At 37.0% G+C, this 23,953-nt stretch overlaps 1 long non-coding RNA gene across 1 annotated transcript in view; it reads left to right on the top strand.

The window, feature by feature from the left end:
* LOC117664206 (uncharacterized) overlaps positions 1-23,953 on the top strand; it is a 49,068-nt gene that overhangs the window by 264 nt on the left and 24,851 nt on the right. Inside the window, exons 2-4 of the long non-coding RNA XR_004590962.3 lie at positions 3,146-3,284; positions 4,563-4,626; positions 13,110-13,182. This is a non-coding gene — a long non-coding RNA (uncharacterized LOC117664206). The remainder of the gene's footprint in view (positions 1-3,145; positions 3,285-4,562; positions 4,627-13,109; positions 13,183-23,953) is intronic.

Genomic DNA, 23,953 nt, shown 5'->3' with positions numbered 1-23,953 from the left:
TGGAATACAAACAAATGTAAACAAAAAGGCCTTTCTTACGCTTTTGACAGCAAGGCTTACTTCAGGTGCCTTGTGTTACAGATGTCCTTGACAGAATAGATGTTTGAATACATTTTCCATCTTTTCTTCGCTCCCTGCCCTCATTCCTGATGGTTGATCTCTTCAGGTTTTTTCCAACAGCTGCCAGAAAGATAATTCAGCTGATTTAAGTTAAAAAGGACACTTGACTAGCACTGACATTTCTCCATCTGTGTATTAACAATGCTGCATCAGAGGTCAAATGGATTTGGTAGTTCATCACCTTGCTTGATGCTAGAAATTCCAGCTAAAATGTTATCAAGAGAAGGCTCTCTAGACCAGGGGTGTCAAACTCACGTCATCATGGCAGCATCACGTGATGTATCAGGACTTTTTTTCTCCTTTGCTAAATCGGGAATGGCGTAGCCAGCACGTGACACATCCGGTCCGCAGGGCGGGAGTTTGACAGTCCTGGTCTAGACTGTACTTGAACATTGCCAGTGAGGAGAATCTATCAATTCTCTAGATAATGGGTTCCATTTTCAACTGCTATGCCAATACATTTCTCATGAAAGTCTTTTCTACTTTAAACATTGGATCCATGTACTCCTACTTTCTAAAGCTTCAGAAAGCAAGAGTACTACTGTACTGTCACAAGCCAGATTCAAGTACATTTTTGAGTCAGCCTGCAGGTCTACTCACTGCTATCGGTGGAAGGAAAATCCAATTGGTTCAGTTCCAAGCTGGGAGAAAGTCTCTAGAAACAACATGGAGGCTGATTGGAAAGAAAGTTTATTGAACAGAACCACAAAGATAGTGTGCAGTTCTGGGTCAGCTGAACAAACGGTTGAATGAGTGGATGGATCTTTATAGGTTTCTGTGACTTTTTTTTTTGAACTGTTCTGAAAGGGTGTTGGGCAATTCCTATAGTGGCTAATGGCTTTCGTCTTGTGTTGGATCTTGGGTGAGGGCTACTTTCTAACCCTACCATTCTGCCTTTTTTAGCTGTCAAACTTTGCTGCAAGGAGTTTCGAACTATCCTGTCTTAAATGGATTTCTGCCTGCAGTATTTGCTTTGCTTATGAATAGAGCTATCTAGATTCTTGTCTTCCTCTTTTAATAAGCTTTTTATCTCTTAAATGAGGCATCTGCTGTGGGCTATTAAGAAAGATTTGGGGGCTGCTTTCTGCCTCTAAAACATATTTCTCAATTTCTTCCTTTGGGGAAATATAATATTCTGCCTTTTTTAATAGTTCCCAAAATATTTCATTCTTCTGGGGTGGGGTGGGGCTTCCCACATTATCATCTGTGCAAATCTTAGAATTCCTAATGAGCCAATTAGTGTCTCTTCCACTTGGCCAATAGGCGAGTGGCCCAGCCAGGGGTGAAATCCAGGGGTGAAATTCTGACAGGTTCAGGAGAACCGGTAGAGGAAATTTTGAGCAGTTCGGAGAACCGGCAAATACCACCACTGGCTGGCACCAGAGTGAGGTGGGAATGGAGATTTTGCAATATCCTTCCCCTGGAGTGGGCAGGGAATGAAGATTTTGCAGTATATTTTCCCTGCCATGCCCACCAAGCTACGCTGACCAAGCCACGCCATGTCCACAGAACCGGTAGTAAAAAAAAAATGGATTTCACCACTGGGCCCAGACTATCCTTCTTTCTTGGCATTTATTTCATGGTGACTACCTGACTACCTTTAATATTTCCCATGAACATTTCAATGTGTTAAAATCCTTAAAGTGCAACATCTACAATGGAGATAATATTCCAGAATACAGTAGGACTATTACTTTTTGTGGTTTGATAGTTGACAGTTATGCCTCTATTGGTTGACCCTTTTGTCTTCTTTTGGTAGGTTTCATATATTATTGATGTATATATAATACTACATTCATTCGCATAGGCATTCTCCATCAATAATAACCATACTTAACATTGGGGGTTATAAAAGTACCTAAATGCAAACATGTTTACTTCAATTAATTTTTTTTTAAATTGCAGATTTCTGTTCAATTCTCGTATGTGGAAGGATTAGGTTTCATAAAATATTTCCTCCATTTTGCCAGCCAATTCTCAGATCAGGGTAGTGGCACAGCACTTTAGTGAAGCTATATGTGATATGGAAAAACTACTAACATTTCAGTCCCTTCAGGGGACTTATTTAAATAAGTAGCATAATAGATTGAATGCTTTAGAGCAAAAGAATTCCCAACCATATTTCTGAATGCCTGCAGGTTCGCTTCCAAAACATCAGAAATAATATTTAATAGTGTTTATTTAATTTTAGGAGAGGGAAGGGGCTTGGAGTCACACTTGATTCCTTGTGACTATATGGAGACATTCATGGAATTTTTCCAGGTACCATTTTAGAAGATCATCATTGCATTTTTTTTTGAGAGGGAATGATTGGCCCAAAGTAACTCAGCCGGTTGTGTATGACTAAAACAGGACTAGAACTCTGGTTTCTCTGCTCCTAGCCCAGCAACCTATCTACTAGACAAGCTATTTTCCAGTAATTTAGTGGACAGTAATAATTACAGGGAACCTTCCATGTGGGTGAAATTACAGACAACTTCTTTCACTGACTTCTGGAACCCATTATCTTTTATGATATATTTTTTAAGGGATATGGGGGAGGGAATAGGATCTTTATGAAAAACCACAATGTTTTGAACTCCAGAACAGGGTGTCAAACTCACGGCATCACGTTGTCATCACATGAGTATTACGCAAAAGTATTGCGACTTTTTCCTCCTTTGGGGAAATGGGGTGGGCATGGCCAGTGTGTCTGCGGGCTGTGAGTTTGACATCCCTGCTCTAGAACCTTGGTGGATCTGGATCATTAAGTGAACTTCTCAAAATTATAATAGCAACTGAATCTGAATTCTTTCTTTCTTTCTTTCTTTCTTTCTTTCTTTCTTTCTTTCTTTCTTTCTTTCTTTCTTTCTTTCTTTCTCTCTCTCTCTCTCCTTCCCTCCCCCTCTCCTCCCCCTCCCCCCTTTCTTTCTTTCTTTCTTTCTTTCTTTCTTTCTTTCTTTCTTTCTTTCTTTCTTTCTTTCTCTTCTGTGCTTCCCAGTTTATTCATAATTAGGCATATTTTACTTGGTTTTGTGTTTTTTAGCTCCTGAATGAAGCACAAACAAAAAGCATGCCGTCTGCTTTGATTGGAAGGACAAAAGACTCAAGATAACTCTGCAGGGAATTCATATGTTTCTCACACTTGCAGAAGCAGCAGACTGCTGAAAAGAGGAATCTGGGAGGTAAAAATCAGACTAATGAAGCAGATCAGGTGGTGTAACTTGTGCTACTTCATTGCCACAATGACTTGAAAGCCAAGTCACATATGGCACTGAGAATTTGGATAGCTAGAATATGTTGTAGGGAAGTCTGCAAGAAAGCTGTTCCATCAAGTCTTTGAGCCTTTGTTTAACTAGTAGTAATTAACTTGCTTTCTCTTGAGTTAGGAATGCAGAAGCTATTCCTATCCCTGGACAAATGTGTATCTGGACAAGAAATTACATGGTGACAGTTGCTGTCTTTTGATGCTGGAAAATACTTTTATTAGGAAATTACAGCCTCTTTTACGCTGGGGTGGATGAGACATGGAAGCATCGGAAAACAACTTATTGAAATTGGCCTCTTGGTCTAAAAAAGAGCAAGTCCTTTTTGATTAATCTTTAATTTCCCAAGGATAAGCAGCTAAGACATTTTACATCTCAAAGGAGGATCTGACTTGATTAATCTAAAACAGCAGCTTCCTCTTTGGAAGGTGTCACTAATCTGCACAATTGGTAGATGAAGTATTTGAAGTTCTCTTGGGCTATACATACTGGAGATCTTCTCTTCTGGGAGGGCTCATTAGTGGAACAAAGTTATAATTCAATGTTGGTCAGCTCAAGCTCCCAGCATAAATAACAAAGGTATTCCCCCCCCTTTGGTTTTCATCATGGAAAGTGGGGTGGTTATGGCTAGAATTGGAATACAACAGTAACACTACTCCAGAGACTAAGGTGTGGCTGGGTGGTGTAAAGAGCATAAAATGTACTGGTGATGTATATAACTTTATTTTTCTTGTGGAAAAACACCACTTTCTGAATAACATACCATGATCAGAATTTACCTTTCTAGGGAAAGTTTGCCCACCATCACATTGTGCCAGAGGTGGTATTCTAACCAGTTCTGGAGAACCAGTAGCAGAAATTTTGAGTAGTTTGGAGAAATACCGGTAAATACCACCTCTGACTGGCCCTGCCCCCATCTATTCTCTGCCTCCCGAGTCCCAGCTGGAAGGAAATGGGGATTTTGCAGTAACCTTCCCCTGGAGTGGGGAGGGAATGGAGATTTTACAGTATCCTTCCCCTGCCATGGCCACCAAGCCATGCCACACCCACCAAGCCACGCCCACACAACTGGTAGTAAAAAAATTTGAATCCCACCACTGCATTGTGCTTTATCTGAGGCCTAAACCAAAGAGACTGATTTTCCTATGCTTACCCAATCATACTTACTGTTCTTTTTTTCTTTTTTTTTCACTGAAGGATCTTTGTCTTGCAGCAGTATATTGGGAGGAAGGAGAGAAAAAAAAGTATGAGGAAAGAGTATGTAAGTACCTCTCCCAGCTTGTACCAGGAAACATAGGTTTACATTCAAATGGAACTATTTTGCCAAAAGTAGAATGGAAGGTAGTTATCACTGCTTTCCAGTCGCACTTCTGTCTCCAACATTTGCAGTTTAGAAACCAGCTGAATGAGTTTCCATGTTCATGAACTGGCAGGTATTTGATGAGGCAGAGAAAACCCAACAGAATTTAAAACAAAGGGAGGAGACCTAAAGCCATAGTTTTATCTATATTTTGTTCGGTAATTTATAACGGCAGGGTTCATACAACAGATTAAGGCAAAACTAACAAACCATAATTTTTTTAGCACATTGTGGAAGTCCACTGGATGATTTCCTGGTACATCCCTTGAGATTTGCTGAATGTTTCATTTGTTTTTCTTAAAATAGCAAGCACATTTGTATGTGCAGCCATCAAAGTTATTGCTGCCCTAGTTGAAAATAGCTTTTAAAATAATTTCATGCCAGCAGACTAAGAGAAGAAAAAATAAATACAAATGGCACGGGAAGTCCTTTTGCTGATGTCCTCTAGCAAGGAATTAGCCTAGTTTGGGATATGAAAGTCAGTTTTGGAAGATGTGAGTACTTATTCACCATTTCTAGCAAATGAATGATTATTAATTGGATGAATACATCTCATATTGATGAGGAATCATTAATCTGGGCTTGGCATTGGCTATTGATCTTAACCATCTTTACTTAAAAATAATTCTATTATTACAGGATATAGTTCCTCATACCCGAGGGCATCACCAATCTCTGTTTATAAAATATAGTAAAATATTTCTAAGTGAAAGATAGTACCTGGAAAATTATAGTTTTCATAAACATGGTCTGCATTCAAAGTGAAGTCACAGAAGCCACTTTGAAATCACTTGTGGCTTCAACAGTTTTGCTACTGTATTTCTTAGACATCTTTATGAAATTAAGAATACCAAAACCTGATACATATAAAATATAAATAGAATAGAATAGAGTAGAATTATTTATTGGCCAAGTGTAATTGGACACACAAGGAATTTGTCTTGATGCATACGCTCTCGGTGTACATAAAAGAAAAGATATATTCGTCAAGAATCATAAGGTACAACACTTAATGATAGTCATAGGGAAACAGTCAATATAAATCTTAAGGATACCAGCAACAAGGTTACAGTCATACAGTCATAAGTGGGAGGAGATGGATGATAGGAACGATGAGAAGATTAATAGTAATGCAGATTTAGTAATTAGTTTGACAGTGTTGAGGGAATTATTTGTTTAGCAGAGTGATGGCGTTCGGGAAAAAACTGTTCTTGTGTCTAGTTGTTTTGGTGTGCAGTGCTCTATAGCATCATTTTGAGGGTAGGAGTTGAAACAGTTTATGTCCAGGATGTGAGGGTCTGTAAATATTTTCACAGCTCTCTTTTTGATTCGTGCAGTATACAGGTCCTCAATGGAAGGCAGATTAGTAGTAATTGTTTTTTCTGCAGTTCTAATTATCCTCTGAAGTCTGTGTCTGTCTTGTTGGGTTGCAAAACCAAACCAGACAGTTATAGAGGTGCAGATGACAGACTCAATAGTTCCTCTGTTGAACTGTATCAGCAGTTCCTTGGGCAGTTTGAGCTTTCTGAGTTGGCGCAGAAAGAACATTCTTTGTTGTGCTTTTTTGATGATGTTTTTGATGTTGGGTGTCCGCTTTTAGGTCATGAGATATGGTAGAATCTAGAAATTTGAAGGTCTCTACTGTTGGAAATATGCTGTAGTCATGCATTATGAAAAAGGAAGATATAAATGTGCATAAATCATTGTATACAGTATATGCATACGCAGAAGAAATAACTTCTACAGTTTAAACAAATATAATACATTTCATCATAATGAGGAACTCTTTGTAGCATTCAATATAGTGGGATATAGGACACATCAACCGAACACATCAAGCACACTACAAGAAATTTTGTATAGAATATATATCAATATGTGGTTGAATCTGTTACTCCCATTCCAGTTGTGCACTGTAGAAAGTTTAACTATATCATCCAAATGCACAAGAAATATTTTTAACATGCATTGCAGTAGGCTGTCACTCTTATAAAAGTCTTCACATTTCAGCAAAGTTGCAGTTTAATGTTTGTCACAGTTCATAGGCTAGTAGGATTTCATTAGTGTTAGAGGCTTTTGTTTGTAGAATGGAATTAATTTTAATTTCCATTCGCTCATTGCATTTCTTACAATCAATAATGGTGGCATTTTTATTTTGATATTTCAAATTGAATATATGAGTGAAATCATGCAGGCAGCCCTCGACTTAAAATAGTTTGTTTAGTGACCATTTAAAGTTACAACGGCACTGAAACAAGTGACTTATAACTGTTTTTCCACACTTACAATTGTTGCAGCATCCCCATAGTCACGTGTTCAAAATTCAGCCACTTGCAGCTGGTTCATTTTTATGATTGTTGCAGTATCCTGGAGTCATGTGATCACCTTTTGTGACCTTCAATAAATCAGATTAATTTAACAACCATGTTACTAATTTAACTTGTGCAGTGATTCACTGAACAAATGTGGCAAGAAAGGTCATAAAATGGAGCAAAATTCACTTAACAATGTGTTGCTTAGCAATGGAAATTTTGGGCTCAATTGTGGTCGTAGGTTGAGGACTAGCCCAAAGCTTTGAGCTAGGTAACAAGCTCACTTCTAAAAATATCCATTTGACTTCATCTGCAAGTCAGTCTCACTCCACTAGTTCCTCACCTACTCTAAATCAGAGATGGGCAACTATGGCCCCCTTTATGACCTGTGGACTTCAATTCCCAGAATTCCTGAGCCAACCATGCTCCTGAGCCCACCCCTGCTTTAAACAGTCCAGAATCTTCCCCAGCCACTGGCACCATTGACTTCCATCCAGCTGCTCCAGCAATTGATTTGTTTCCATTCATGATTCCACTTTCTCCATTCTTTTCTCTTCTCTCTGTCTGCAATTACAGTTCAGTGCCTCTTGCTCACTGGACACAGCAAACTTCCAGTCCTTCCTTTCATTATTTGGGAATTAATACTATGTAGCTTAGTTAATACAAATAATATTAGAAACTTTGTTTTAGGAAAGATTATGCATTCAATTTGTAATGTTTTTAAGTGAATAAAAACCTCATCAGTGTGTAATATTCTAGTAATTCAAACAGTTGAGTTGACTGATCTATACATTTCTCATCTCAGTGAGTTCAAGGCTCGAATGCCCCTTTGAGCTATTTGGGTGACTTCCTAAATAGTGAAAAACAAAGCAAGCAAGCAAGCATGTCTCTTCACAAGACAAGAGATTCCACTCCATTTATAAAGACCAGACTGAGAGAAGAAAACCAGTCTTTGATAGATAAAGGCAAACAAAAATCTAATTAGGTAATTTAGGAATACTCATTGTTGTATTTCATTTCCTCTATTTTAAAATATTTGTGCTTTTTTTTTTTTTTGCTTCCATGTTGTGGAATTTATCCATTCTAAGAACATTTTCCACTTTCCCGGTATTTCACTGAATTTCTTGATCCACCTAGTTGAATTGTTAAAATGGTAACATATTTCTTTTTGAACTAATATGCAAATGGTAGATGAACCACGAGTGTAGCAATATACCTTGCACAGAGTAGAAAGAAAAATAGCCTTCATTTATTTTTTGTCAGGTAATAGCATTTTGCTGCTTGAAGGAACAATCAGCCTTCCCTATTTATCACATTTTCTATTTTTCTCTATTATAGCTTTTTGACACAAAATAGTCGAGAGTATTTTGTTATCTTCTTTTTCGGCATGAAATTTTGTTCTTTTCCGGTGAATGTTCTAACTGTGTCATTAGCATTAATTAGAATTTCTAATTAAAACAATATTTTAGCATTAATAACTAACATTAGTAAGAGGCAGTGCGGTATAGGAGTTAAGGGATTAAAACTAGAAAAACTCAAATTCAAGTCCACTCATAATCATCAATCTTCAGTATGTGACGTTAGTTACTTACTTTCTCTCAGATCATCCTATCTCAAAGAGTTGTTGTGGGGGGGAAATTAGAGGAAGGTACATCCCATCTAGATATTCTAAAAGAAATAACAGATATAAGTTTAACAAATGCATAAACAATCATATCTTTTTATCTTTAGACAGATAGCCTATTTCCTCATTACAACATCAGCATTTTAGCATTAGGCCTAAAGATATTTATCCATGTAGTAGGGCTGTATTGATATTAACCTTCTCATCCTTCTCATCTTCTCATCCTTCCTACTACATCTTTCTCCCATTGGCATCTATGATTTATCACATTGTTCTATCTTATGAATAATGATTGTAACTATGATCTATGACATATGGCCTATCACTTTGTTGTTGCATGTACATTGAGAGCTTATGTACCAGAGGCAAATTCCTTGTGTCCAATCACACTTGGCTAATAAAGATTCTATTCTAATTCTAATTGACTGCAATGTAGTTTTCATATGAAAACATAATATACTAGACCATAGCTGAGGGATTCATGGAGAGAAGGAATTCTTGTAATAACTTGTCTAGCTATTTAAAAGTGAGGTTTATGCAATTACAGTAATTGATGTTACTTACAAGTATACATTCTTTGGGCTGCAACTTGCCTTGGTTTGAATTTGCATCAAACCAATCCAGTTAAAAGCATGGGATCAAACTATAGTATATAAATAATTCTAAACATACTGCAATTCCTATCTCATGAGAGGTTAAACTCTTTGGTAATATTAATACCAAGCCTGTATTAGGTTTCAAAGGTACAGTTTAGTGATTCCAAGCTCAAGACTGTTTGTGTTTGAAAGGAGCAACCAGTACTTAATGAGAATATAAAACTCTTAAGCAGTCATGACTCAACAGGGAGAGAAATTAATAAGCATTATTATGATTTGATGATATTTAACTCATGGAAGAGACATTGACTGACACTCATCACAGAAAGGGACGAGGAGGGGTATGAATGTATTAAAAACTTGTATAGGCAGCTGTAAAATCTTTGTCGTTTAAGCAGAAGATTGGCATAAATATCAAGTGCCAAAGAACAAATGTTGAGTTAAAGCCTATATAAAAACAGAGACACATCCCATTCCCCCAAATTGTGGCATTTAAGCTTTCCTGTCTAACATTTCTAATTCTGAGTCTGTCTACTTGAGGCACCAGGGATGTTCTGTAATAAAACAGTAACAGCCCTCTGCGTTCTGGCCACAGCAGTGTCATTTCATTATGTCATCAGCAAAATCTAATAGAGTTATGTGTAAACCTAAGCAGGGGATGGAAAGATGCAATTGAGGCTGAAATTTCAGATCCTGATGGTACACATATTTCTTGGAAAAATAATCTTAGCTTTCAGTAATAAGTTCCTATCTGATTAGTTCCAAAGAAAATCCTATTAAAGAGGCATATGTACAAAGCTCATGATTTCCACCCCCCTCTAATCAAATTCATGGACATTTCAGGTTCTACGACTTAATGGGATTGCATAGTTAGATGGCACATTAGAGAGAGTATAAGATATGTCATAAATATATTATGGAAGCTTTTACTGGAAACCTCTTCCATGTAAAAAAAAAAAGAGTATAGTTTTAATCTTCTTGAAATGCAGCCATAATAGAATAAAACGTTTTACCAGAGGAACATATGATAGAGATATTATATTAAGTGGTCATTCATGCATTTCCTGTATTATTATACTGCCCCAAATAGGAAATTACTATAAGAACTGAAAATCAGGTATGTATCTGTCTTTAATTATCTCCATATAAGCTGGTAGCTGTAGTACTTATTTCCAGGAAAACAGTTACACAATTTTGGAAAGAAAATTTTGCTTTCAGGTCCACAGTAATGGTGATCATTAGACTATTTTGAGACTAAGCTAGTCTTTGTTGTTGTTGTTTTACCGCTGATGTATATTATGAGTTTATATTGATCAAGCATAATACATTGTTTTGCCGAAAGGATTCTATGAAATGAGGTTGCCTACAGTGGTCAGTAGTCTTTGATAGAAATACCTGATTCCCTGTATAAAAATGTAGCCCACTATTCATCCTGTGGAAATGGAATAAATACATTCCTGAATGTGGAGTCTTGAATTCTGTGGGAATTATTGCCCAAAACATGCACGGTGTGATTCTAACCATCTGGTTTTCTTGGTGTACATTACTGACATTATTTGTTCGTGATTAGAGCCTAGATAGAAAAGGCCACAGAATGCCACCCAAATGCCTATAGAAACCCCAGTTGAAAGGATCCATCATCTTTGGAAATAAGTGGCACTTAGCTGTTTGGCAACTAGGTAGTAACTTGACCAAGCAGTGTCCTTCACCCTCTAATCACATCTAACTTGCTTTGAGTACCCAGAACTAATATGTGGCCTTCCTCTGATTCGGGCCCTTAACAACCTGTAACAAGCCATTGCTTGCTGTGACACTCATGTCCTCTTTAACTGCTACCACACCCTCCCACAAGGAAGGCCACAATAACTCTGGGAAAAATTCATCAGCAACCCACAACTTGGACAGGGGCATAGCTGTTCATTTGGAAGGGTAATACAGCAGGAGCCGTCTCAGTTGTCCCACCCGTCCATCTTCAGAAATCAGATCCTATTATTGGTAGAAGGGTGCTTCTTATTGTGCACCTGCTTTTAACTAATCATTGTGTAGCAGTGGAAAGGTAGGCAATTTTTTTTATTCAAAAATGGCTTGATAAAATTTGGTCAATAGTCCTGGTTTAAAAGAACTTTGATAAAAATTCATCTGCTCAAAAAACAGAGGGAGAGCCTTATATTGCTAGGACTGATAGGATTATACCCTTTTTTTCTTCATAAACGGATACAATCTTGCCAGTCCCAATTAAAATAATAATCTTTTTCTTAACCAGACAGCCTATTACACAATTGATAATTGTAGAACTATTTTTGTAATGCTTTTTCTATTTTAATCTTTCTTTCCTACATTTTGTTTTATGAAAGAAAGAAAGAAAGAAAGAAAGAAAGAAAGAAAGAAAGAAAGAAAGAAAGAAAGGGGAAAAAAAGAATTTGCACAATTGATCAGAGATATTTTTAAGTTAAGGCATTTAATAAATGTAGCCCTTATTCATAGGCTCTGCTTGTGGGTTCCATATAAATTTATAGCATTTTATTTTTTTCAATATTTAGCATCTGGAATTCTAAACTTATTTGGTGGGGTTGTTATTTTAACCAATAGAGTACAGCTAGTCCTCGACTTAAAACAGTTCATTTAGTGACCATTCAAAGTTACAAGGGCACTGAAAAAAGCGATTTCTGTCTATTTTTCATAGGGTTTTTTTTTTTTTTTGCTTTAATTTATATGCCGCCCTTCTCCAGAGACTCAGGGCGGCTTACAATGCGTTAAGCAATAGCCTTCATACTTTTGTATATTTATACAAAGTCAGCTTATTGCCCCCACAATCTGGGTCCTCATTTCACCTACCTTTGAAAGGATGGAAGGCTGAGTCAACCTTGAGCCTGGTGAGATTTGAACTTGCAGTAATTGCAAGCAGCGGATGTTAATAACAGTGCTTAGTTCACTGTACTACAGGCTCTTACAACCATTGCAGCATCCCCCTGGTCATGTTGTCAAAATTCAGATCCTTTTGGGAACTGGTTCATACTTAGGACTGTTGCAGTGTCCTAGGGTCATGTGATCACTTTTTGCAACCTTCTGACAAGCAAAGTCAATGGGGAAGCCAGATTCACTTAACAACCAGGTTACTGATTTATCCGCTGCAGTGATTCACTTAACAACTGTGGCAAGAAAGTCGTAAAATGGGGCAAAACTCACTTAACAAATTCTCACTTAACAACAAAAATTTTGGGCTCATTTGTGGCTGCAAGTCAAGGACTACCTGTGCACTCTTCATAATATGTAGTTATCTAATATAATATTTCACCAATAAAACCTGGCACGCATGAGGAGCATGTGAAGTGAAATCGGACATCCAAAGATTAAGAACCTTCTTTATTTGTTTGAAAAGCCTCTTGTTTATTCTAACACAATAATCTTAGAAAACTGAGCAGTGAAATAAATAACAGAGGAGAACATTAATGTCACTATCATATTTTCTGTGGTTTCTCTTCTAGATTGAGGATCCCAGGTATACATATTTTTTAAAAAAATGTGTGGAATTAGAGTGATGTTTTTAAACACTTTATTCATTTTAGTTAAAAGATCTGCTTTGCATATTTCACCATGGATTCATTGACAGTTGGCTTCAGTGTTACACGTTTATAAATGCTTTCTAAATCTATTAATGATTTGCTGCATGCCCTGCTATTATTAATGCAGTGTGTTTCATATTTTTCTCAGATATTTAAACTGGTCTTGTATGTCTAATATTCTCAATTTTTAAGAAACAAGTGAAATTCAATTCATATCCATTTTAGTTTCCTAACATGGAACATTTTAATATGTGGACTGTAACAGCTGTTGCCATTTTGTTTTTCCTAGCTGACAAAGGACCTTGAAGAATATTGTTCACCTTCCATTACAGTTGGTCCCTGTCCAGCCAAGAAGTATTGAGGTTGGTTACAATGCTCGCATGAATTTTTAATATATCCCAAGTACATTTGTTTCCAGTAATGTAATCAATATGTTAATAATCTAGTATGAGACTGCAACATTGTGAGACACAACTACCACTGGCAGCCAGGGGAAAATATTTGCTCAGATGTATAAACAGGAAAGATCCATGTGAAATATAAAGCAAAAAAAATCAAAACAGGCCATAGATTAGAGATTTCCCTGGTTGTGTTCCCTGTTGTGGATTGGCTCACTTCCTTGGATAAAGGATATTTCCTAATACCATTGATGGGACAATAATTTACTGACTCTCCTTCAGAGTGTAAAATTTTGTCCTTTTTGCCATCTAGTATTTATTTTGAATGAGCCACTTCTTAATTATATGCTGTTGTTTAATTATTCATGTTATTTGTATAACTGAAACTACATTTATTTGAGCTATTTTCTGTTTTGCTTGCTTTCAATTTTTTTCTTTTGACAGAACTAGAGTTGTACTGTATTGGGATCATGGGTAATAACAGAAGATTTGTGAAAGAACTGTTCACCTTAAATATAGCATTTTCTTTGGGATTCACACATTAGCATTGGGAAATATCTCCAACTGAATAAGCGCTTCTGAAAATGTTTCCCGTGTTGCAGGTGGATTTCCCACATAGATGTGCTAAAGATCACTGAATTAAAATTCAAAAAGCATTAAATTTGTTTTTCAGAATTTAGAAATTGCAGAAGCAAGAAGAGAAGGAATAGGTAAAATAATAAATGTAAGGTAAAAGCAGGGGTGAAATCCAGCAGGTTCTGATAGGTTCTGGAGAACTGGTAGCGGAAATTTTGAGTAGTTCGGAGAACCGGCAAATACCACCTCTGGCTGTCCCCAGGAGTGGGGAGGGAATGGGGATTTTGCAGTATCCTTTCCCTGGAGTGAGGTGGGAATGGAAATTTTGCAGTATCCTTCCCTTGCCAAGCTCACCAAGCCACGCCCACCAAGCCACATCATGCCCACCAAGTCACGCCCACAGAACCGATAGTAAAAAAATTTGGATTTCACCACTGAGTAAAAGGTAAGGGTCCCTGTGGATTTTACTCCACTAGTCATTGCCAATTATAGGGGCCAGTGCTCATCTCAGTTTCAAAGCCATTGAGCCAGCACAATCCAAAGATATTTACATGGTCATGTGGCCAGCATGACATCATGGAGTACTGTTACCTTCCCACTGAAATGATACCTATTTATCTACTTGCATTTGCATGCTTTCAAACTGCTAGGTTTGCAGAACTGGGGCAATCTCACCCTGTCACGTGGCGCTCAGGTCTCGAACCTGGGCTGCTGGCTTTCCAGCGTCTTAACCGCTGAGCCACTGCGCCACCCTAATGTAATGTAATATAAAGTAATCTGTGCATACAGAATTCGCATGACATTTCATAGTTCAAAGTTGTAAACCTTTGAAATTTCCTCATACTTATGAGTTCTAAATCCAGATGGAGATATCAAAGAACCCTTAAACATATTTAAACAATTTATTGCAGTTTTTCTTCTCCCTTTCTCCCTTTGCCAATTTGTTTTGCAAATTATCTTTGGCAATGAGAACATGTTGGGTAGGATCTGAAAAAGTGTCTCTGTGTGTATACACACACAACACACACAACACACACATACATATGCTCTCTCTCGCTCTCTCACTCTCTCTCAGACACACACACACTTTACTGTGCTCATGTTTATAAACTTTTGTTCCTCCTCCTGTTTATCTTCTCTGGGTACATTGGCAAGTCTGATCATAAAGTCTGGTATAAAGAAACTCTAGAAGGAAAAACAGAAGAATAAAACTGTACTCTATAACATTGTCCTTTCTGCTGCCATAGTAATTTCCAATGGACATTAACAATTTTTACAGCTTTTAATTTTATTATATGTCTATATCTGTATCTGTATCTATGTTTTGTTGTTAGTTGCAAAGTTGTGTCCGACCCATAGACAACATATTTCCCCATGGAAATATGGTAATTGAATTCTCAATACTTTCTTAGCGATTCATACTGTTATCTAATACACATGTAGGTCCAGATTTCATTAGAAATTAAATATTGCATATTTTTCTTAATCTGCAAAGTTTGTTTCCTCCTAGTATCTTAACTGAATAATATTTGAATTGAGACCCTAAAGATGTTCTCAGATTTGGCTTTCCTCTTGATTGTTGAACTAACTATGGCAGCCAATAATTCTTGACCCAGCTTTGGATAAGGTATCACCTGCCATCATTCCTAAGAACTGATTTGGCTATGATTAGGCAAGACTTGGTTCTATCTATGTTGGAGCATCTTTGAAGACTGTTCAATCTGATGGCAAGGAGTTAGTCAGCACTGTTATGTAAGGCCATATTATACCAAGTGTGCATTACTTATATTAATTACCAGTTTGTTTTTTGGTGCCATAAATATTACTGACGCAAGTTAACATCTGCCCAGGATACCAAAGGACTATAAAAATTAGTACTCTCTCTTCCTGTTTTCCCCTGGAGAGGAAAGATCTTTCTTTTGTGACAATTAAATAATTTGAATTGATTTTAAAATTGTTCCTGTCTGTCAAATCCACCTACACTGTATTTAACTGATGCTGTAATTGTATTGTAACATTGTTCTTCAATTGAGATAATGAATGATACATAGCTACTTAAAAAGTAGTCGGATTCTTTTCATTTTTAAATAAAGTCACAATCTGTGTATGGATAGAAGATGGTTCTTCCACCCCATTGGAGTGATAGTACATGGGGTAGGGGCGAGGGGGGAGGGAGGAATAGATGATTGGTGATATGTATGAAAACTAGATCCATAAGCCTGAGGAAAGCTGGGGGATATAGTATGTTAAATGGAGAAATAGAGAATATATGTGAGCTAATTGAGTGAATGACTGAGGTAGGTTAGAAGTAGTGTTGTTGATTGTGCCTAACAGGTTAGACAAACAGAGATGTTTGCACATTGTGGGGTTATGGTAAGTAGGGGCAGGCAAGGACAGAAAGGGCTGGAAAATTTATTCAACCTTTCTAGGTGAGGAAATGAAGGCTGATGTTGTGACCATAAGAATTAAAGGATGGGGCGGGGGCATAGGTAGATCCCAATGAGCAAATTTGTGTGTACTTTGGCCTTTAATTGCCTGGTAAATATGAGGGTGAACTGCAATAAGATCAAGTGCATATATGATATTGTGATGGATGAACAGGTTGAGTTGTGTGCATCTTTAAACAGTTTATATCATCCATTTACTATTTTTATAAATAACTCAAGGTCATGAGCATACCTAATACTCCTTCCTCCTCCCATTTTTTCACAACAACTCTGTGAAGTGGATTGGGCTAAGAGAGAGTTTTTGTCAAGCTCAGAAATCCAGAAACCCAGGCAGTTCAAATGAATATAAGGATTTATTGCAAGCTTAAGGTCTCTACAAGAATCTGAACTACTAACAGTCAAAGCAAATTGGCGGTAGATAAGAGTCAATGGAATTCAAGGTGGGTTGGACTTAGATCTCTTGTGGCTATGAAAGGGACTTGAGACTGATGACGTGTTTGACCCCTCCCTTAGGTTCAGCCTGGACATCTACAGTTTTACTGAAATTCTAGTGGGCAAAGATGGGGATATTGTTGTCTGAAGTCCACCCAGTTGGATTCACTCAATTGCCCTACTTGAATCAGGATGTCCTGATGCTTAAATGTAATGTGGCTGTACAACTGCAATTTAATCTGTATTGGTCCACCTTTTGAAATGACTTGGAACCTACAATTTGTGAAAAACAGTGATTAGAGTGATTGTGATTCTGTCTCATCAGTGTACAATAACACAAATTTTAAAATAGCTACACCAGTTACCAACAGGCTTCCAGTCCCAATTCAGATGCTGCTTGTTAACCAAACACCAACTTATATCAAGCAATGAGTTGCCAGAATAGAATATGTCCATCCAGTCTGGTCATCATGAGATAGCCTACTAAGTGTCTCTTCTTTTCTGGAGGACATGGGATGAGTCAAAGTGGCAACCTTTCTCTGTAGCATTTCTCATTTTATAGAACTTTATTCCCTTGGATATACATATAGCTCATACTCCCTTGGCCAGGTTAAAACAGTGTTGTAGAATTGTTGGAGCTCTCTGAGCTTGATGGTATGCTTGTAGACATTTTATTACCTGACTAGATAACATCTTCAGTGCTAGAAGGGAGTGGGATTCGCTCTCGGAGGGGTTTAAAACAATGTTATTAGATCAAACCTTTGGTTTATGTCAATGGGGATAGAGCACCATGATGATTTGAATTTTTTAATGTATTAATTGAAGTGTATTTTAATTCATTATTTTGCTTGCCAGACAGAATATTTCAGGAGTGGGGTGTCTTAGAAATACTTTGGATTCATTGTTAACCCTGTTTCTAACTATAAAGAGTGTGATCTGTGATCAGTAATTGCATTAGCTGGTTAGATTTTGCATTTCTTTGCGTATGCTTTCTCGTTTTATTCAGCTACTCATGTCAGTTCATTCAGCCAGTCTTTTTAATTTGTTCAGCTATCAATGGGAGAATCTGAGAATTTCATCAAGTGAACAAACTATATTTTATGGCATCAGTAATTTCAAATATTTTGTGAAATACTGTGATGGTGATCAGATGAATGGTTATTGTAGCAAAGAATTAAAAAAAAAATACCCATACTAGTGTAACTGAATCTGATTATTAAAGAATTAACAAAAAATATTTAAACCTAATTGCATATTCTATCAGGTTGCATTATGCTTTATATTTGTAAGTCAAACTCACAGCATGAGTTTGGCTACTGCTAAGAGACGGATATGTGATTATCCAGTGTTAGATTAGAAAAGCTGATTTAGGGATTCATACAAAAGAAGCATGTACCTTCTCTAAAGGTTAACTTTGAGTTATACAAAATGCATTAAAGATGTATGTGCTCTCCCAGTATTAAGACTCTTCAGAATTTCACAATGAATGGGCTATATGTCATCAATTATTTACAGAGGCCTCTATAGCATAGCAGCTCCAAAGTAATATCAAGATCTATGTATCCTGAAGGTTGCTGGAATGGGAAAAACATAGCTTGTGATATTTGGTGAAATAAGGACAGTAGAAAGGTCATCTCAAGGAGGTGTAAAAATTTCAGGATATCTTGGTTATGAAAAGTGTCTGAAACAAGATAGAAAATTATTAATCTGCCCTCAGTGTTAAATGATGGATTGGCAATTTAGCAGCATACTGAATAATTCTTAGGTTTCTGTTTTGAGAAAAAAACTGAAAGTGGTAATGGGAATCAATAGCACAAAAGAATTAGAATTTTGAATGTTATGAATGTTATAAGTTCCATAGTTTTCTTAATTAGACCTTTTCTTTCTTTCTTTCTTTCTTTCTTTCTTTCTTTCTTTCTTTCTTTCTTTCTTTCTTTCTTTCTTTCTTTCTTCCTTCCTTCCTTCCTTCCTTCCTTCCTTTCTTCCTTCCTTCCTTCCTTCTTTCTTCTCTCTCTCTTTCTTTTCCTTTCTTTCCTTTCTCTCTCTCTTTCCTCCCTCCCTCCGCAATTGAGAGTACTATTTTTTTGTAATAGCTATTCATATTTGATTTTCATATTACGTTCTGCAAGGTTTGCAATGGTATTTTAGTTTTAATTTGACAGAAATTAATAAGAAGATGGGGAAAGAAATCATATATCAGGGCTACATGGCATTCGCTGTCACATTTCCTAATTTGTTAGACAATAGGAATAATCTAGCACTTCCAATTCAGGCTCAGCAAAATAACACATGTATATTAATGATCTTGAATATTTCTATGCAACCAAGCATGCCACCTTTATATAGAACAGCATCAGATCAATAATTAGTGGGCATACATTTTAATAACATGAAATGTCATTACTACTGTTGTGGGCTTGTTGTTGCTCTGCATTTTGCAATTTAATGTTTCGCAAATTTAGAAAAGTTATTAAATCTGAAGAATAAAATATGAATAAGTAAAATCACATTATATTAATACATAGTATGCAAACACTTAGTAAAAGCTATGCTTACAATCATAGGAAGGCTTATACAAAGCTTCCAAATTTATCCTATTTAATACCATTTTATTCAGCATATTAATATTGGCTTGGTAATTCTCTGTTTTAATGTTTACATTAAAAATAAATATGGTACATGAATAATAGTTTATCTGTACTGAGCTCTTGAGTCTAATAAACAGTTACCAAATAAACAGTTACCAATTAGAGTAACCTTGGGATGGTCAAAAAAGTCAAAATAGTAATTCTAAAGTCCTGTTCCTTTTTATGTGCATTATTAAAAAAAAAAGATTGGAGCTTTAATAATGAAGTCATGATTTGTTCATTCAATTAAGCTATACATTAGTCCTCAAATTATGACCATGTCTATAACTACCACTCAAAGCTACAATGGCACTGAAACAAAGTGACTTATGACTGTTTCTTGCACTTATGACCATCACAGCATCTTTGCAGTCACAAAATTTGTGTTCTTGGAATCTGGCCTATATTTATAATGGTTGTAGCGTCCAGTAACATGTATTTGCCATTTGCAACCTTCCCAGGGGGCTCCTGACAATGGGGCAAGCCAGATTCACTCACTATTGACATGATTCGCTTAATGGCTTTGGCCAAAAGGTCATAAAATTGATAACAATTCACTTAACAATCACAACACTTAGCAACGGAAGTTCCTGTCCCAATTAAGATCGTAAATTGAGGACTACACGTACTAGTTGTTCTGTGTCATAAAATAAGTAAGGAATTATATGACAGTAGAGAGAGAAGAAGCTGAAACATTTATACTGTATTATGAAAATTGGTTCATACTTTGTAATATTGAACAATGAGTAGAGAGCTCAAAAAGGATCCATCTTACATTAGCTTATTTTTAACAAGTTTTTTTAACAAATAAAAGTCTCTAGAGAAAATACTGCTAGCAATTTTATATCCACTCTGCTGAAAGTGAACCTCTTTGAATCCATAGTGCATTTTTTCTCAACAGGCACGATAAGATAGTACTCAAGATTCTTGATCAACCATATTTGAGACAACACTTAATGGAGAACTGTATGTTTTTACCACAGTAAGGATCACTAACACAATTGCTTTTGAGCAATAAGTATTGGGTGTACATTTGTGTTTTATGTGTATATATGGGCATACATGGGTATGAGTGATATAGTGTATGCCCAAATATGGGTATGAAGATTCTTGCCTCCCACTTGGAAGTTTGAGAGTTCAATTCCAGGCAGCGACAGATGTTTTTTTATCAGGGTGCAAAGAGAAAACATCTGCTGTGAACTCTGTGTAGGCATCAGGAAGGGCCTCTGGCCAGTAAACACTTAGGTCCACTCAGCCACTCTGTCCCCACCATAAAGCAAGGTATTAACAGGGTCATAAAAATAAAATGGGCATACCTAGATACAGAATACCTGCAATAGGTCTTCCCAGATTAGGTAGTTGTCTGAATGTTCCATCACAGTCCTAGCTTCCCTACACATATTTTTATAAAAGATAAATAAAATTGAGACTATGCTGGATGTACTCTGGAATCTCTGAAATGATTGTGGGTTCTCTATGATGTTCTATAGGCAGCAGCCAGTTTGTTAGTGAAACCTGATATTGGTGAATTTGAAACTGAAGATTATGGATGTGATATCTTGAGTTTTGTATTTTTATTTGGTATTCGTTGTGCTTGTATTTATGTAATTTTATTATCCAAAGTTGCTTAAGATAAATAATTATGAAGAATAATACTGTAACAAGAATCCAAAATTCATTATGTAAGTTCATTTTTAAAGTCACTTCCAATTTGCCACGGAAGTGTAAAAGATCAAAACAGTGTCTTCAAGACCACCTATATGCAATGTCACATACAATTCTGAAATTTCTCTCCACATTTCTATAACGACACAAATATTTCTGCGTAAATATATTGCTGATGAGTCCTTAGTTCAGAAGCTCAAGTGAAGTGAAGGTAACTCTCTCTTGAGTTAAATTGGATGGGATTTCTCATGAATACATGGACACACACCCATGTAGTTATCTTGGCAGCAATGTGGCAGTGGTTTGTTCTGGTTGCCTTCTGGGATATTTTTTCAATATCTTCATCTAGCTTATATCTTAAAATTTCCTAGTAGTTTTTCATTCAAGTACTAGGTACAGGTAGTCCTTGACTTATGACCGGTCATTTAGTGACTTTTGAGCTTATGATGAACCTCCTGGGTATTATTTAGGACCTGGATTTGAAGGTCCAATGGTTTTCCCCTCCCCCACAGTCCTATGACCGAACTTTGGGTGCTCGATAACCTGACCACATTTATGGTTGTTTCTAGAGTCCCATGGTCACATGACCATGTTTAACGACAGTTTTGCTGAGAATTAGCATTTATTTTCAGTTCCCGGCAAAATCCCATCCTATGCAAACCATTGATTTGCTTAAGAACCATGGTATTTGCTTAATAACCATGATAGCTAGTTTATAACAACCACATTCATTTCATGACTGCTGCAAAAAACATCAACCATTTTACGATCATCACAAGTTATGACCATGATGGGCAGGCTCCAGTAAGACAAAAACTACCTGTAGTTAGACTTTGAGTAGCTTTCTATGATCAGCTTAAGTTCACCCATTTGCTTCTTTTCATGCAAATCTATGTAAATACAAGGTAGAACTTTAGGAGTATTTTATGTTCTCAATATAACTGAACATCATTCTGCTGCTGCTGCTACTACTATATATACACTGCTCAAAAAAATAAAGGGAAGACAAGCAGAAGACATCCGAGATCTGAATGAATGAAATAGCCTTATTAAATACTTTGTTTGTTACATACAGTAGTTTTGTGTTCCCTTTAGTTTGAGCAGTGTATAAACTACTGTATGTAAAGAACAAAGTATTTAATAAGGCTATTTCATTCATTCAGATCTCGGATATCTTCTGCTTGTGTTCCCTTTATTTTTTTGAGCAGTATACTATAACTACTAACATTCTACTATGACTACTGTCTATTTCTTTCTGTTTTACAATAACTCACCACTCCCCATTTTAAACATTGCTATTCAGCCACTAGTTTTTCTGGGAGCATGACAATGAATCAGTGCATTGTTGTCTTTCTAACAGAGTCTCAGCAGGAGTCAAAATATTCCCACAAGGAAAAGAATAGGCCTGTCAGATCAGAAAGAGATGCGCTGAGAAAGAGATGCACCTTTGAAATCTACCAAATGAAATGCTAATAAGACTCCACTTGCTTAAACATGGGTTATTCCTTAGAAACCGAGTGTCCACACAGGGACAACTCAAGGTGTTTGCCACAACCATATAATTTTGAAGACCTGCCTTTTTAAATGAGTATCTGGGTGTAAAAAAAAAAAAAGCGGTGGGGCTGCAATCACACAATTGTGGCCAACACCTTTAAGACCGTCCCTTCCTGCATATTACCCAGTTTAGAATATGAAATAGGAGTCTGTTTTTACCACCCAGTCTATGTCTAGAGATAGCTGGTGGACCTTAATCCTAAGTAGTTTTGTTTAAAAGAAAATCCCTTTAGGTTGAGTAGTACTTATTAGTAATTGCATTTCAACTCACTTCCCGTGTCCTAGGAAGAACTATATTTCCATGTAAAGAAACATAACAAAATGTGGAACAATATATTGTTTTTCTCCCTTGAGAATATAGTAGACAACCACAGAATTGGAAAAAGTGTAAAGAACAGCAACTAAGACGATTAAGGGCCTGGAGCCAAAAACATATTAAGAATAGTTTCAGGAATTGGGTAATGTCGAGTCTAGTGAAAAGGACAACTAAGGATGACATCATAACAGTATTCCAATATTTGAGGGTCTTCTGCTTGAGCAGGGGTTTCGACTATAACACTTCCAAGGTCCCTTCCAGTTATATTCTGATTGAATTATCTGGATCCTTTCCAGTCAAGATTCAGGCCTGGGTATGGGATAAAAGCACCAATGGTTATTCTTTTGGATGATCTCTGGGTGGATAGAGATTGTGCATTCATCCTTGCCCTACCTGACATCTCAGCATCTTTTAATATCATTGATCATGCCATCCTTCTGGATCAGTTGAGGAGTGGAGGTGGGTTCATCTCCTTTCTTCAAGTCAATTCCAGATGGTCATGATTGGGCAAAAGTCCCACTCTTTGTGCTACTATATGGGTTGGTGCTTTCTCCTCTTCCATTTTAGATCTACATCACCATGGGGCACGGTAACATCAGTATGCTAATGGTACCGAACTATACATCTCGGCTCCAGCAAATTAAGCAATGTTATGGATGGAACTGTTATCCTGATGCCTCGAGGCTGTGAAAGTCCGGATGAGGAACAACAGACTGCAGATGAATCCTGACAAGACTGAGTGGCACTTTTGGTTCTAGGACAATCCCATCTTTGTTTCCAATTGGGGTGGCACTGCTCCAGACAGACCTGATGTGTAATCTGGGGTTTCTCCTGAACTCACAAGTCCTGCTCAAAGAGCAAGTGGTAGTTGTGGCTAAGAGGCCTTTATGCAGCTTCATGTTGTGTGCTAGTTGTGCCCATACATGGACCAGGAGGCTCTATTCATGATCACTTACATCCTTGGTCACCTCCAGATTGGACTATTATAATGCACTTTAGATAGGGCTGTCCTTGAAGAGTATCCAGAACCTTCAACTGGTGCCAAATGCAGCGGTGCATTTGTGTGCCCTTAGATTAGCATGTCATACCTCTGCTCTGTGAGCTATATTGGCTGCCAG

Source organism: Pantherophis guttatus, chromosome 3 (assembly GCF_059756535.1).
Source record: "Pantherophis guttatus breed Tessera chromosome 3, ASM5975653v1, whole genome shotgun sequence".
NCBI lineage: Eukaryota > Metazoa > Chordata > Lepidosauria > Squamata > Colubridae > Pantherophis > Pantherophis guttatus.
This window is presented reverse-complemented; position numbering and strand designations above follow the sequence as displayed.